The sequence below is a fragment of the Vanellus vanellus genome (assembly GCF_965231255.1).
Source record: "Vanellus vanellus genome assembly, chromosome: 4".
NCBI lineage: Eukaryota > Metazoa > Chordata > Aves > Charadriiformes > Charadriidae > Vanellus > Vanellus vanellus.
In genome coordinates, this window is record NC_138909.1 from 4,126,659 (window position 1) to 4,142,186 (window position 15,528).

The window sequence follows — 15,528 nt, forward strand, 5'->3', positions numbered from 1 at the left end:
AAAAGTAAGAAAGACTTGAAGCTGAGTGATGCATAAGCTCATCATGAAGTACACCCTCCCTATAAATGTCTTATGAATATGCCCTACTCCAGCCATATCACCTGGGGTTTGTAAAATAGTTCAAGTAGTTAAAAAAAAAATAAAATCTTTGTTTTGTTAATTGGTGCTCGTTAGGGCCTAGCTCGTGTCCCACAATAAAAAAAAAAAAAAAAAAAGGCAAATGACACACAAAGTACAACATGTTCCTGTATTTAGGAGCTTTTCATCATCTTTTCAGTGTATATGGTAGCTAAGAAGTCAACCCAAAAACCTTAGCAAGGATCTCATTGTCATTTAATTTTTTAGAATCCCAAATTCTTTAAGTCATCTCAAACTTTATCATCACATAAGACAGAAATAACCTTTTCCAATATGTGGATCTTTCAACCTCAGTAAGCCCATGGAGAATGGCATTCTCAGTGGCCTTGAGAACACGGGCTAGTCTCAGACTCACGGCTCAGCCTGGGATGAGGAAGAGAGCTAGACCCTAGAAGTCACAAATCTATTCCTTGCTTTCTGCTACGGGAGTGTTTTGTTCTACTTCAGTTGTAAACTCAGTCCAGCACTTTTGCTGCACGTACATGATTCTGCCATCTCCTTCCTATCTACAGGGGTGTGGAGCATAAGGGCAGGATGCATATGGGGCAGAAAGAACGTAAACTGTAAGAACAGAAATGGAATGTACAACGATTCAACTTCAAGACAGAAGTGATGCCTTCACAACGCTAAATCTCTGTAGCAGTGTAGGCAGCAGGGCTGGTGTGGTATCAGAGACTCATACTGCAGCTCTGATCTCCCACTTACCCTCAAGGTACAACAGAGTACATCGAACTTAGATCACTGCAGGGGAGCAGGAAAGGATATATTCAGGTCTCATGCCCATTCCAGGTTGGGGAATCCATATAGACCTCAATACTGGGATGCGATTTCACATCCCTCGTAATAGGCATAGGTCTGTATGGAGGTGCCTGATGAAGATCTAACTCCTTTGCAAATTATCTCACCATGACATCAACAAGGGCAGCAACTGCAAGACTAAGAGTGATTACAGTCAAGTCTAAACACTGATGTGCTACAGCAACCAGTGTTCCACTTTTCCCCAGCCAGATTAGAGAATTCAGACATTACTTGAATATCTGACAAAGACAGCAGCACCTGATGTATCTGACTACGGCACTACATCATACACGATATGCCATAGCTCAATAAGCTCAGAGCTCAACTGGGAGCTGTGTTCACCTAATATCAAATGAAGCTGTGACTTGTAAAAACATCCAGTTATCGCATCCCTAACTGCAATGCTCTCAAACATACAACATCAAGCATGTCAGCTTGGGGGAAGAATTACAGACAGCAGAAGCGGAATTTTGCCCATCTCAAAGTGAAAAGCACCGTTCATTGTCCCCATCTTCCCATACCCCCAGTGACAGCCCTCACAGGCAGCTCAAACTGAGTTTCGGGTAAGGTCAGATGTGCATGTGTTCTGTGCCCTGTCTTCTTCCTTGAGGCACTGCTCAGCTAAAATCAGGTAGGTCTATCCTAATCAAGGATTATTTCAGCTCTAGTGCATTGCACAACCCTAGCTCTGCCTCTCCCATTTTCCCAAGATAACTCTTTTCCTTTGATGCACTCCAGTGGAGGGCTGCCTGCCAGACTCCCATTCCGACTCCCATTCTCCCGTCTTGTGGTTTTATGATTCTCTGCCTAATAGCATCCATCCTTACTTTTTACCCTTTGCCGAGTGATAGGAAACAGGACACAGGATCAAGCTAGTGCGGTATGATTTTCCTTGCTCCTCTAACATCCCATTTTTGCCTGAAGTCTTGGGCTGCCCCTTTGACACTCCATTAGTTGACTTCCTCCCACCTCAGCACTGCTACAGATGTATTACAATATTCTTTCAAACATCCCCACTCTCAGGAGAACGTTACCTATTTTGCTCACTGGAAACTGCTGATAAGATCATTAAAATCCAGAAGTGTCAGTTGTTTTGCATCATTATGGATAAGTTAGCAGTTAAGGCTCTGTACTATCCACAAGACCCATTCCTCTCACAAAGGGTGGACTGTGCTAGCGCTCGACTGCGTTTGACTTTAATCAGCAACTCTGCAGTAGTGCTTACGTTTCAGAGATCTCTCTTGCTGATACACAAGACGCGGTCACAGATTTGCATAATGTATTCCATCAAGTTCAACTGGATACAATAGTGGAACAGAACACAATGTAGGGTAGTAATACGGAGATACAAAAGACAGCCACATACCACTCGAAGGAACAATTCCAATTATTTTGGTAGCTAAAAAAAAAAAAGGAATTGTGTATGTATGATTTCAGGTGATGATTGTATAAAGCTAACAGTGAACCACAATTTAATTATGTAATAAACACTAGGTAGCCATGTAGAATCCAAATAAAAATCTGTCTCTCAAATGCTTTTGAAGGTCACGTTGATACAAGTAGTATTTTCTGCCTTAGAGTTACAAACCAGGACATTTTTAGGGATGAACGCAATCTCTCAACACCGTAAGCGTACTAAATACTTCAATAGCAGTGGAAGGAAGTCCAAAGATTCCCAATATTTTGTGTACACACACAAAAAAAAGCGCTCAGTTTGGCTCTGCAACACAGTTCTACCCTAACACGGGTCTTATCTAGTTACGTGGCTGATTGAGGAACGCAAAGGTTTCTGCATTCACTCTTTTCTTGTGGCACCACCACAAGGAAGCCATTTGAGCTAGCAAAGGCACTCTTTTCCCAGTGCGATCACCCAGTTCAAAGCAGCACAGGATGCAGCTCGTCAAGTCGAGCTTCACGTTATCCCGACGGCAGGATAAGCTTACCAGCACAACAGATGCAGCTTCCAGGCTGAAGCTTGCTTGTGTCTTGCTGGTGTGTCAGACCAGCTTTTGTTTCCCTGCAGCTGGTGTAAATGTGCCCTGTGTTACCTTCGTCCACTGCTACACTACTCTGACTTCCAAATTTCATTCTTATTTTCTCTTGAATGGCTTGCAGCATCACTTATATTTCCTTAAGTAATTGAACTATTTTTTTTAAATAAATTATTTAATTCAGAGGTAATCAAAGAAAATCAAGAGGTAAACAATACATTTCCTAAGATAAACGTACACGTAAACTCTGGCTTTCCATGGAAAGTGCATGCCTAAGTTGCGAATGGGGCCAACTCCCTAATGTTCCTTACTAACTCTTAGCATCTCAGAGTTTATTGGACATAACTCTTACTTTAATTTTTATTCCTTCCCACCCCTTATTCATGGGTCAGGAGGAAAGGTACAGTATGACCTCCCATATCACACAAGCTACAGAATCTCATACAACAACATCAAACTATGTTTGTAGTTCAAACATATTTACAGACTGACATAATCTGCAAATTCCAAAGATAAGGGGGAAAAAAAAAAAAAAAAATCTATCCACATGATATTTCAGTAGTAAAATTCAGCTGCAGTTAAAATACATCATTTGTACTTGGAATCTTTAACCTTATGAATGGATTAGTCATACTAATTTATCTTTTGTTTTGTCTGGAGAAACCACATTGGGATACAATTCCTGTACTTTCACAGCAAGTGCTTAGAGGATGGTCATAACTTTAACACAGCTGAACCTGTTCTGAGCTTCTGTTCTGCATACAAACTTTGGAACAGAAAGTCATCATTCAAAATCCCTACCGATAAAAGAAAGGCTAGTTAATTGCCTTTAGACATAATCTTAAACTTTGTATATTTAATCATTTTACTTGTTATTGGATTAGCTGGGATTTGGAACACAGAGCACACAAGCCTGTACGGAACAGTACTAGAAGCCGTGGGCAGGACAGGGAGACGAACAATCACCAAGTGTCACCCATTATGATGGGACACACCCTGTAAAGAAAATTTTCCCTTGCAAAACCCTCATGAAAGATAAGATTATCTCAGAAACGATGACAAATCCCTGTGACATGCCCACTCAGTAATTTCCTTTTTATTTCTGCATTTGGAAGAGTGCGCTTTTGGCACTAGATTCCTGATATTAAGTGTGCCAAAGTATCAATAAGAAAGTGAATGACACTGATAATAACAGGGAAAGACCTCAGCACCTTCTAGTTTTTCTTCTACTTTTTGACTTCCTGCTATTTTTCACAAACTCCCTTATTTTTTTGCCATCATTTTCCTTAGTCTACTAATGATAGAGTAGAACAGGTACATAGCTGAGAATAGAAATGCATTACTGCCAGAGCGTATGAAAGGAATGTTAATGTTGCAAAGTCAAAGATGAATTAGAGCACCGAAGTTAATTTTGCTCCCTTGTATGCACGCACTACAGTACAGTCTTCAGTTACAGGCAGAAACCGACTCTGGGGTTCTCGGTTCCAGAAACAATCAGTGCCACAATCACCTCTACCTATTAAGAGATTAAGTTGCAGGAAAGAGTTTCATAATGATTGTAGTCCTGGGCTGCGGTATATACAGCACACAGTCTTAACTGAATTTTGCTTCCAAATTCTAACAAATCTCTATGAAGCATGTAAAGATCTGTCATGTTTCTGAAATATATCTATTTTATTTTTTTTTTTCCAATAAACTACTCCTCTATCAAATGGCAAATGCCCGCTTTTCAGAATAGAGGTAGTAAAGCTTTACTGACCCTTACCATTTAATGTTCGTTAACATTAGCAAAGTAGTCTATTCTTCCTGATCTCTCTTTTCAAATGGCCTACATGTCATAGCCAAAATTTTAACATCACTAGCCACAGACAGGCAAAATTACATGGAAAATTTCAGATCAAGCTGTTGCAAAGAGGAAATACTGTAATGTGCGACAGGATTTTAGAATCCAAAGCACCAAGCAGTTGTAACAATAGATGGCACTATCACTTTTTTGTAATTAATACTTATAATCTAGGTATATTTATGATTACACTGTGCAGGACAAAGATCTAGATTTTTCATACACTTAGCATATATTTGTTGCTACACAAAGTAACTGCACCATCTCGATAGAGGATTACACAGAGTTTACTTAAACATAACTTAAAAGAAGGATATTGAAAATAAGTTTTATGGAATAAAATTCTTTTTTTTTGGAAACCAAATGTGTACCAAACAGCATAAACCTGCAGTGGACAGAAACCACAGTGGACTCTTTTCAACAGCAAAGCACACAGAAGGCAAAAAGATAGCGAAAACATTTCACATTTGACTGATATTGAACTGAAGAGGAGTTTGTCTTAAGTTACAGCATTCATCTAGGTGATTAAGCAACCTTCCTGGCACAAGCCCAAGCTGAAGGCAGAACCACCTGATGCAGAGTCAGAAGGTTGTGCCTCTTCTCGTTCAAGACTCACATTTCCTGTTCTACTGAAAGCAGCGCCCAAAAGTGCATTCCTCTATGCTGAAGTTATAGATAGAAGTTGGGAACGCTTTGGCGAATGCATCTAAAAATATACATCTAGCAGATGCACTAAAGTAGCACGGAAGTACTGCAAGTTGCAAAAGTTTCTGAGAAATAAACTCCTAAGCACCGGAGAGCACTTCCCGGTGGCAGTACAGAAGAGCACGGGACAGAGCGGGACCTGTATTTGTAACAGGTTTGCAGGGATTGCATGGCAGCAGTGCCAGTAGTCAAAGAGATGACATTAGTGTTTGATTTCAGATCAAATTCACTAAATTCATCAAGATTTCCAAAAATCACACTTCATTTTCCATTGGTTCTTAACAAAAAATAATTGCACACTCCTCATCTCTTAAAAGGCCACCACCCTGATACTCTCAGTTTTGCCTGATGCTGTTTCACAGGATTTCTTGTGTTCCTCCTGCTCACGCGTTTTTAGTATACGATGTATCCTGTCACCCATTGTTTGGGTGTTTTTTTCCAAAAAGTAGGATTATGTGTTAATTTGAAAAAACAAACAGATATCATGAGTCTACTTTCAAGCACTTCTAAGTTACTTTAAAATGTACCATGTATTTCTACGCAACTACAGCTCTATCATTGTACATTCTATTTCCAGAGGCACGTTGCATTTTATGAACTAGCTTGCAAGTCTGAAAGTAGACCATTCCCACAGCACATTCTTTGAAACCCATAATGAGACATCTTACAGTGAAGAAAGTAATGTTCATCACAAAGAGGCTGAGATTCACAGAGATGTTCTGCTTTACAATTCATAGGGAAGTGCCTGTAACTACTCTTTCAATCAGTTCAGTATTGCTTTATAAGTAAACTGATCTGCCTTTTTACATTTACACTGACTGCTGCTTCGGGATCATTCCAACTATGGGAGGAATGGGATGCAGCCAGTGATGGGAGGCAGCAGTCATTTTGCCTGCTCACTAAAGCCACCCCTCTTTTCCTCCTGTTTTTCCTGTTCTGTCGTGAAAACTACTCCCAGACTTGGCTGCTCTCACTGGAGTCCTGCCAGCTCAATTCCAAGCATAGAGGACTCTCTGTACGCAGGTATTTCCAAGGTAGTGTTCGGCAGACAAAAAAGGAGGCGCCCCTAAGCTGCTTCTAATGGCAAGTCAATGAGAAGAGCTGTAAGAGCAGTAGCAGAGGTCAAGACGCTAAGAGGATCCCTGCCACCATTGTAGTATTGTGATCAGTGCCATCACGGAGCACAAGATGCAAGGGCCGGTTATTCACACAGCTGTCACGGTAACAGCAGAAATCCACATCTATTAAGAAACCCTTTAGTGCCATTGTGTCCAAACAGAGGATTTCAGAAGGGCTTCAGTCACTGTGTTCCGATAGCTGCACAAACTGCTGTGAAGGAAGGTCAGCAGCCCACTTAGAAACGGTGCTACAGGGAGGTGTGCCAGTTAGCGTTATGTGCTCTGTTTGCAATTACATCAAGAAAGGAGTTAAGAAGTTTTTTTTACCCCTCTTCTGTTCAAGAAGTCTGCCTGCTACCAGGCTGTACGGATCAAAGACTGTCTCCTTACCACTTAACCCCCGTCCTTCTCATCACTACACTCAAAACGGGTTCTAGAAACTCACAGCTTAAAAGCTTGTTTTCCTGATCTATCAAATTGACAGCCATCAGCGTGACAGGGACATCTCTAGTCACTTTCATTCTCTAAACTGAACTTTGTTCCTTCCCCTGCAGTCTGCCTCTTCAAGCCCTTTCCCCAATATTGGCATTATGAATATGGCAGAAATTGAAAGTGTTACATAACACACATGTCTATTGTTCAGTGCAGAAGAGTACCGGGAAACCTACTCTGATTTACAATTTTATCTACAACTAAACATCAGCAAGATTAATGAAAAATTAACCCAGTAAGAACAAAAGAACCAGCCAGGACAGTTGAATGATTCTTCACCCCAAAATTACATCAGAGTTACTCCATTTTTAAGGCACTGACTTACACTGCAGTAATCACAATAAGCACAGCCTTTCTTGAAAATTCCTCTGCAAACAGAACCAGCAAGTTACCATCATTTTTATTCTCCTTTTCCCTATTACTAGGTATCAAAAGCTCTACAAAACGGCAGCACTGCACCTGCTTACTGCAGCTTCAAGTGTGCAGACTTTTTGTCTGTGTTCACAGCTAGAGCCACATAGGAAAACACTGGTCCCTGTGACAGTGGCTTCGAATTCTGAGAAGTTATTTAAGGGATGCACATTATTTAGGGAATACACATGCGGGTATGTAGCAAAAGAAATGTCTCAAGGCAGCATAACAAAATAGCAGGGATAAACTTCAGTGTAATCTCATAGTTCTGCAAGAAGAAAAAAAAATAATTTGAACTCAGATACAGTCTAAGATGAGCCACTGTCCACTATTTAATAAACAAAATGTACTTATTGGTTGGGAAATTTAACAGCTGTGTTACCATCAGAGAGAGCAGAACAGCAACAGTAGATACCAGCATTTCATGTGTTCCTCTGGATCATTTTATGACAGAAACGGGACTTCAGTCAAGGCAACCATACATACCACATTTGCAACTTAGAACCCATTAGCAACATCATACAGTATATTTGTAAAGTAATAATTTAATTTTAGTTCACAATTTGCTCTGCCTTCATCTCATACACACACAGAAAAAAGGATGTACGAAAGCAATATGCACTTAAGTAACTCATAACTTGTGTGACTGATGCCTACAGCAATAACACTATTCTCATTCTTGCATCAATTTTACTGACTAAAGTCTGATTTATAGACTGAATCCTATTAGAAAAAGAGCAGCAGATAGAAATGCACGCTGGCATAGGAGAGAGACAGTTACCCAAGTGCTGCACTACTCCTTAAAACTGTGGCCTGGTACTCGCACCGGATGGGGTGTATTAACTCCCCTAGTGATATGCTGGCTGCCCCAACAAATGGGAAATACCAGATTACTTCAAATCCTTTAGGTAAATCTGGTATATGTCTTTTAATGACAGTATCCTATGTATTCCACAATTTTTAGTGCCTTTCCAAGAAAGGTGCTACAAGGTGGCAACTCTTTTTGGAGTTGACTTGTGCTGTTGTTAACACTAAGCATTCCCGCTATTGAAGCGTGAGGCATCAGCGTGAGAAGTACGTCAGTCTGCAGTATTAGATACACATCTCGCTGATGTACAGCGGGTGCATTCACCACTGCACGCTTCCAGTCTCAGCAGCGCTTTTTTTATGCTTGTAAGAAACATCGAACTGGTAAATGCAATTTTAAACAATGAACTGTTAAGTGTCACTGCTGAAGCATTCCTTATGACATGTAGTACTGATTTCATACATGTATTACATAGATTACTTAATCATGCAAGAACGTCATTGTTACCTATCACTCAGCAATACCCACTTAGTGGAAACTGTTACTGTACTTGATAACTACAGTCTATTAAAAGATAGATGATAATTGTTTACAAAGGAAGTTGCATTTCGCCCCGCTGCGTATGGAACATTCATTGCCCATCACTCGGGAATTGTGCAAAACAAATATTTACCCGTCAAACTCGCACTCCCTGTTTCTAGAGAAGACACCACATAGCAGTTGTTACCTCTCATTAGATTGCAACACATTAATCCCAGAATTGCCTTTCACCTAGAAGGTGCATTCATTCTGCCTTTTTCTTTCTATATTTAAGTTTGCATTTATGATTTGGGATTTCCAATAAGAGACAAATGAAACAGCTTTCGACCAATCTCAGCTGGAAAACAGCTGTAGATGAAATCTAACGGGTGGGCTTGGACCAGACAGGGATTTAACAGGATCAGCTTCTGAGATGTAAGCTGTCATGCTTTTATTTGCAATCGCTGATGACATCTGAACTAGATTATGTATTTCTGCAGTTGCAGTAGGGAAGAGACTCGTGCGCATATAGGTTTAAATTTTATATTCAACAAACAAAACAGAGCATAAGCAATTAAATACAATGACACAGTGAGAGAAGGAATAGCCTTATCAATAAAAAAGTCAGTTTGAAATGAAAGACAAAAGGATAAAAGAAGAAAACAATGCTGTATCATTTTATGTTAAATCTGTATTTTTCCCCCCTCTCTGGAGGACTTGGATGCTTTGTGCTATTTTAACGCTCAGGCTATCGTTTTCCAAAAGCACTTGAATGGATGCTGAAGGACAAAGGTATCGTTCTGAAGGGCATAGCTGTTTGCAGCAAGGTAGCCCTGACATCTTTATTCTGTTGATTCAGTGTCTCTTCAGATCAGATGAATGATAGCAAGTGCATGTCAGCAACTTTGCAACTTCATCTGTATTGCATACTCCTATGCCAAAGCAAGGAGGTCAACAGTGTCTTGGTGCAACCCATCAACGGCCCATATCCTCACCACTAAGGGTACAACAGAACAACTATTTAAGCGAGCTACAAAATTTCTCATGCGCACCCAAATATATGGGCTCTAAGTCTGCTGTAACTTCCTAAATTTCGCCTTTGAAAGAAAACTGGAAGGGAATATACTTCCTGGCATCCAGCTGCTTTATTGTTTAGGTGACCCAGATTGTGTTTTTAAACACATTTGCTCAGCTGAGCTATGAACTGCCTTCTTTGGGGAAAAAGAATTAAGCAGAGTATTAAGACTGATTAGAAGACGCCTCCTTTCATTTCTGAATTCAGAGAAGTCTCGCAATGTTAAGAAAAACTGGTCAGAAAGATCAAAGGAGAAGGGAAGGCAATTAGCAGATTGGCACTTATCCTTCTTCAAAAGAAACAGTTTTGCAGCTTTTGTTGATAAGGACAAAATGCTACCGTATTTTAAGGGGCTCTTAGCAAACTACAGTAATCACAGGGGCATCAGTTTAAGGCTTATGAAAGATGCCTGCCTATTTTAAAATCTGAACTGGTGAGAAATATTTGTCCATTAATGCTGAGGGAAGAAACTCAATATTCTAATTAACAGTTAGCGATAAAGGAAAAAAAAAAAAAACATAAAAGAAAGGACAGTGCAGACTGTAAAGAGCAAAAGTTTGGAAAGTTGACACTTAAAAGAGGACAGCCTAGATATTAACTGCTACTTTTCAATATAGCCCAAGAAAGCAATGAACCCTACACCCAGCAGAATCCCCCTTGTGCTAGAGATAAATAAGTTTCATACTGAAGGTTCTACTTCTGACTGAAGATGCAAACAGCTATGAGTCAGATTTTACAAATTCTATAGAGCGGCAAAAGCCCTCCAGTCATCATTTAAAAAGAGAAGAAGCTGCAAAGAGACTGTGTGTTGACTAAACATAGGCATTACAGAACGATAAACCAGCAACAGATGCACCAACAGAAACAGTCTGTGAGAAGTCTTGCTTGGGACATCAAGCACCAAATTGGGGACAATACTTACTGGGTTGTAAAGCAAACCAAGACAGTACTGGGTACCCTATGAAGGAAGTTTTATGCGGATGGATGAAATAACACGTACTCAGGAACAGAACATTAGAGTCATTGCTTGTGTTCTTGTTGAGATTTCTCCTCAGCAGTCTTGTAAGAATAATGATACCACAGCCAGGTCGTAGTCTTGGGTGAGTTTTGGTTTATCCTCAAAGGATTCTAGAAAGTCTTCAGCCAAACTAAAATACAGCTGATTTAGTAAGACAAAATATTCAAGCTGAAGCAGAAACACAACTACCCCTTACTAGCTAAATGTCTTACCTCAAAGTATATGCAAGGACATTAAGTCCTTAATTATCCTATTGAGGTTTGTCTCCCAAAGGGCACTTGTGGATATACTGGATCAAAGAATAATAAGGAGACAGGTGAAATTGCTGCAGTTCCATTATGCAAGACTGGAAAAGGCAAGATGGAAGACAGATGAGGCTGACCTTTGCCATCACATTTTACAGAAGACTGTTCTGGCTTGCAGTTAAACACAGAACTACATTTTGAAATAGAAAAATAGATAGAGTTTATGATGCTATGTAGGATAGAGAAAACTAATATTTGTTATGGTATAGTACTGAGTACTGAAAGTGTTATCAACACAAAGCTACAGTTAATGGATGTTAGCTGGTAATTTCCAGAGTACTGAATAAGTTTATACCTAAAGCGCAGAAAAAAAGCAGACCACAAGGGATGTGGGAGACATACCACGAGTGTTTCAACCAGGACTTCTCACAACAAAACTAACCAACAAAAACCACCAAACCCAACACAAAACCCCACAACAGAAAACCACCCCCAAAACCCAAACAAAAAGAAAATCCATATGGTTTCAGTCAAATCGCTATTTTATTTATCAACCTGTTACTTGGGGAATGCGATGTCCCTATTTATTTGTACAGACTTTTAATGTAACGTGAGGAAAGGCAGCTTTTTAGTTGGGTCTCCGTTTTGCAGGGAACGGCAGCATGCGTTGTGACTTAAAAAAAAAAAAAAAATGCACTGCTGCACCCAGAAGGATCACAAATTTAACATTCCATTCTCAGCTTTGTAATGCAAAGAGCATTACCAAACCATTTTGGCTCATATGACAGACTACTGTGGGACAGGTGAGGCACCAGTGCAAAGTTTTTGGACAATGATTAAGGGATAATTTGTGAGAATGGAGAGGAAAAAAGAGGGGACATGTAATTTGATGTCTTCACCTTAAGAATGATCACCACCTTTGAAGCAAAAGAATTATGTCCAAGGGTGGGAAGAGGCCCACTCATCGATGTCCGAGACTGACTCAGACTACTGAAGTTTACTCCACCCTGACGTAGTGGCTTTAAAGATCATAGCCTGATCCATCCCTTTGATTGAGTGTTCTTTGTTCCCATTCTTCTCCTAAGCTACCACAGTCCCATCCAAAAAAATCTGATGTACAGGTGGCCAAATAAAAAAAAAAAAAAAGGCTCATTTTAAGGGAAAAATATGTCTTGTCACCAAACAAAATCATGTAGCTTGTTTCCAGCAGTGCTTCTCTCCTCCTGCATACGCAATAATCAAGGAAAGCATACATGGAAATAAATCAAGGGCTGCTCCAGCTCAGCACTAAAAACTCCCAACACAAGCACATTATCTCACGGCACTGAAAGCAAATGGGTGACATTCTGAGGAGTTTGGTGATTAAGTACAGTATCTGTATCGTGTTGAATACAAATAACTCCTTCACCAAACAATAACAACCTCAACCACAATAGTACTGGTAACCTTCATGAACAACAGTAGCATTGTATTGTCTTGAAGCATTACTGACAGCATAGCTGAAACGGCACCTAGAATTTCCAGTTAAAGGGAAAAGATCTACAAGACCGCCAACTCTTCAGTTAAGTGGGTTTCCAAATGATTGTCCCTGTTACTTGGGTAGTTTTGTTACAGATACTTGTGAAGGGATGATTAATTTGAAGTTGGTTTTGGCCATTTTAAAAAGGGACAGGAAGTAAATGTTTTCTCCTGCTCCCCACACACCGCAGGGACAGCCACAGAATTACTGTCAAGAAGCCCCCTCCAGATCTGCTTTGCTCCACCTTAAAGCCTTTATTGCACAGAAGCCTTCAGGTACTACTCTGCGTCCCTACCCCAAGCCACATCATCACAAACAACAGCAACTAAGAGATGACGTTGTGGCCAGTTTGCAAGTTTTCTTGAAGGTGTTCAGCTATTTCACTCAGCAGCAACTAAAGAAAAACTTCTGTAACTCCCCCCATAGAGACAAGGCGAGCAGGGCCAATTCGGGGGCAGAAGGACACCCCAAACGACTGGTCAGCCTGCAGAAGTCTCATGCTTTGGCATTTGATGGTAAACAACTACAGTCACAGAACCTCCGAAGATGAAATATTTTCAGCTTTTGGTCTCATAATCACTGCTACTTGGAAAGAGCAATATGCAGATGGGATCTATTTCTTTTGATTCCTTCTGCCATTTGAAGATGCTACACCTTCTCCTGGAAAGTCAAATACTACATCAGAAAAGTGGCAGGCAGTTCCTGAATGGAGATGTACCAACAACAAGCTCTAAACTCACCACAGCATTCAAAACAGGCTGAGAATTTGAAAGAACAACAGCAGGTGGGTTGAGAGAGACACGGAAACGTCAGGGTAGCACAGAGACCTTTCTCACAGTGAGCACCAAATAGGTCAAGTTTTTGTGCTGGGCTGTCCTACTGGAAGCATCTTTGACATAAGTACGTACACTTATGGACTACAGGTTAATATGCAACCATTAATGCGGTTTCAATTCAAGCATTACCTTCTAGTTATGAGTAAATTTAGAACAACGTTGGGTTTGGAGGCCCGCGCTAGGAGAACTGCCTAGATATGAAAGCTCAAATAGGCCATAAAAAATTTATTATCCCACTTATATTGTAGGGCCTGCACACCTACAGGATCCATATAATTTGCATCTGTTGCTGATAGTGGTCTTTTCAGTTTAGGTATCTAGTTTAAGGATCAGTAGACAATTAACAATTGATAACCAGCTCAAATAGCTCACTTGATATCTCTGTCTCTGGGGCATACTCCCACACTGTCCGTGTCTCAGTTCACTCTCTCAGCTACACTGAACAATAACTCTAAATCAAAACAGAGGCAGCTGCACTAACAATGTCAGTAAGAAAAAGGCTTCAGTGCTGCCTTAACAAATAAAAATCCCACAGCATTTATTGGCTACATTTCCTTTAACACTGGAGTCCCATAACATGCTCTCCGAAACAAATTATTAAAAGTAGATAATAGTGTTCCATAATGCCTGTGAATTGCTGCTTAAGTGGATTTTAATAATTGAGAATGGAAAATTTTATCATTGTGCACCAGAACCTTGTCAGGATGAAGCGTTGGGGAGCTGAAATTTGCTTTAGTTTGGCATTTTATTCTTATTTCAGTAGGATTAGAGGGAGTTCTGGCCCTTTTGTTTCTTCCAATTAAATTATTTAAATGATCTAATAGACTTTTTAATTTTTCAAGGGCAAATATACAAGGTAAGCAACTTGGTAAAAAAAAAAAAAGAAAGGACCAGCGGGTTGCTACATAAATTACATTGGGCACAAATCAAAAGACAGTATGTGCATCCGTCACAGAGTCACAATCCAGGAAATAGCAGGCTGCACTGCATGCCAAGAGGCTTAGAGGTCACCGCATCTACTACGTATACCTCTTCCTTCCTACTTGGTGGAATCTGTGTTCCTCCATCATTAAAACAACACAGATAACACCTATGTAACCTCAGGGTCATGTTTCCAGAGAAAAAGTTCTCCCAATTGAAAATGGTAAAGCACACGAGTTGTCCCCGATATATAATTTTTCTCTTCACCCATCATCATTTTAGCTTTTAATACACGTGTTTCCAGTCTCTCTCTGGTTTTTACATCTTTCTGGGGTTTCACCAGTTCCAGAATTCTTCCCTGGAAGACTCAAATTACAGGGTTTTATCACTGGACCCAGCCCTGCCAGCTGGAAAAAAAAAAAACAAAAAAACAAACAACAAAAAAAAACACCACAGGCTTACATCTGAACTATTTGTTAGAACCAGAGGCCAGTTCCAACGCAGATAAGAAAAAGTTAAATGCAAGTGATACTGGTGGAAGAATAAAAAAATGCCATTGAAAAATACAACCTGGTCCGATGTAAAATTCCTTCAAACCCATACACACTTTGCATCTCCCTTCCGCAAGCCACACATGTTTTCCTATTAATCTTTCCATTTCATGAGGCAAGAATCATCCCTTTTAGAAAAGAAATTAAAAAAAGAAATGCTAAGAAATTAGCCAGGCCTTACTGACCTTCCTTCATGAATAAACAATGAGCTTTTCCAGAACTGTGAGAGAAATTCATTATATACAATGAATGTGTTTCTTTGTTGTCAGACAAAAAAAAAAAAATAATCCAGTGCAGTATCAAAGCACTTTGTTCTAGGCTACTTTCACTTAGCACACTTTTGAAATCTTGAACTTCTGGAGGGAGGAATTAACCCTCCCAGGCAAAGGACTCTGAACACTTATCACATATAAGTCTCAAAAATCACCCTGAAAGAGATTACGTATTGCACATTTGCCTTGCTGAAGCTCATGACACCAGGGTGGACTTAATCAAAATTGCAGTACACTCATTTGGTTTTGCCCTTTTAGCATTGGAGCT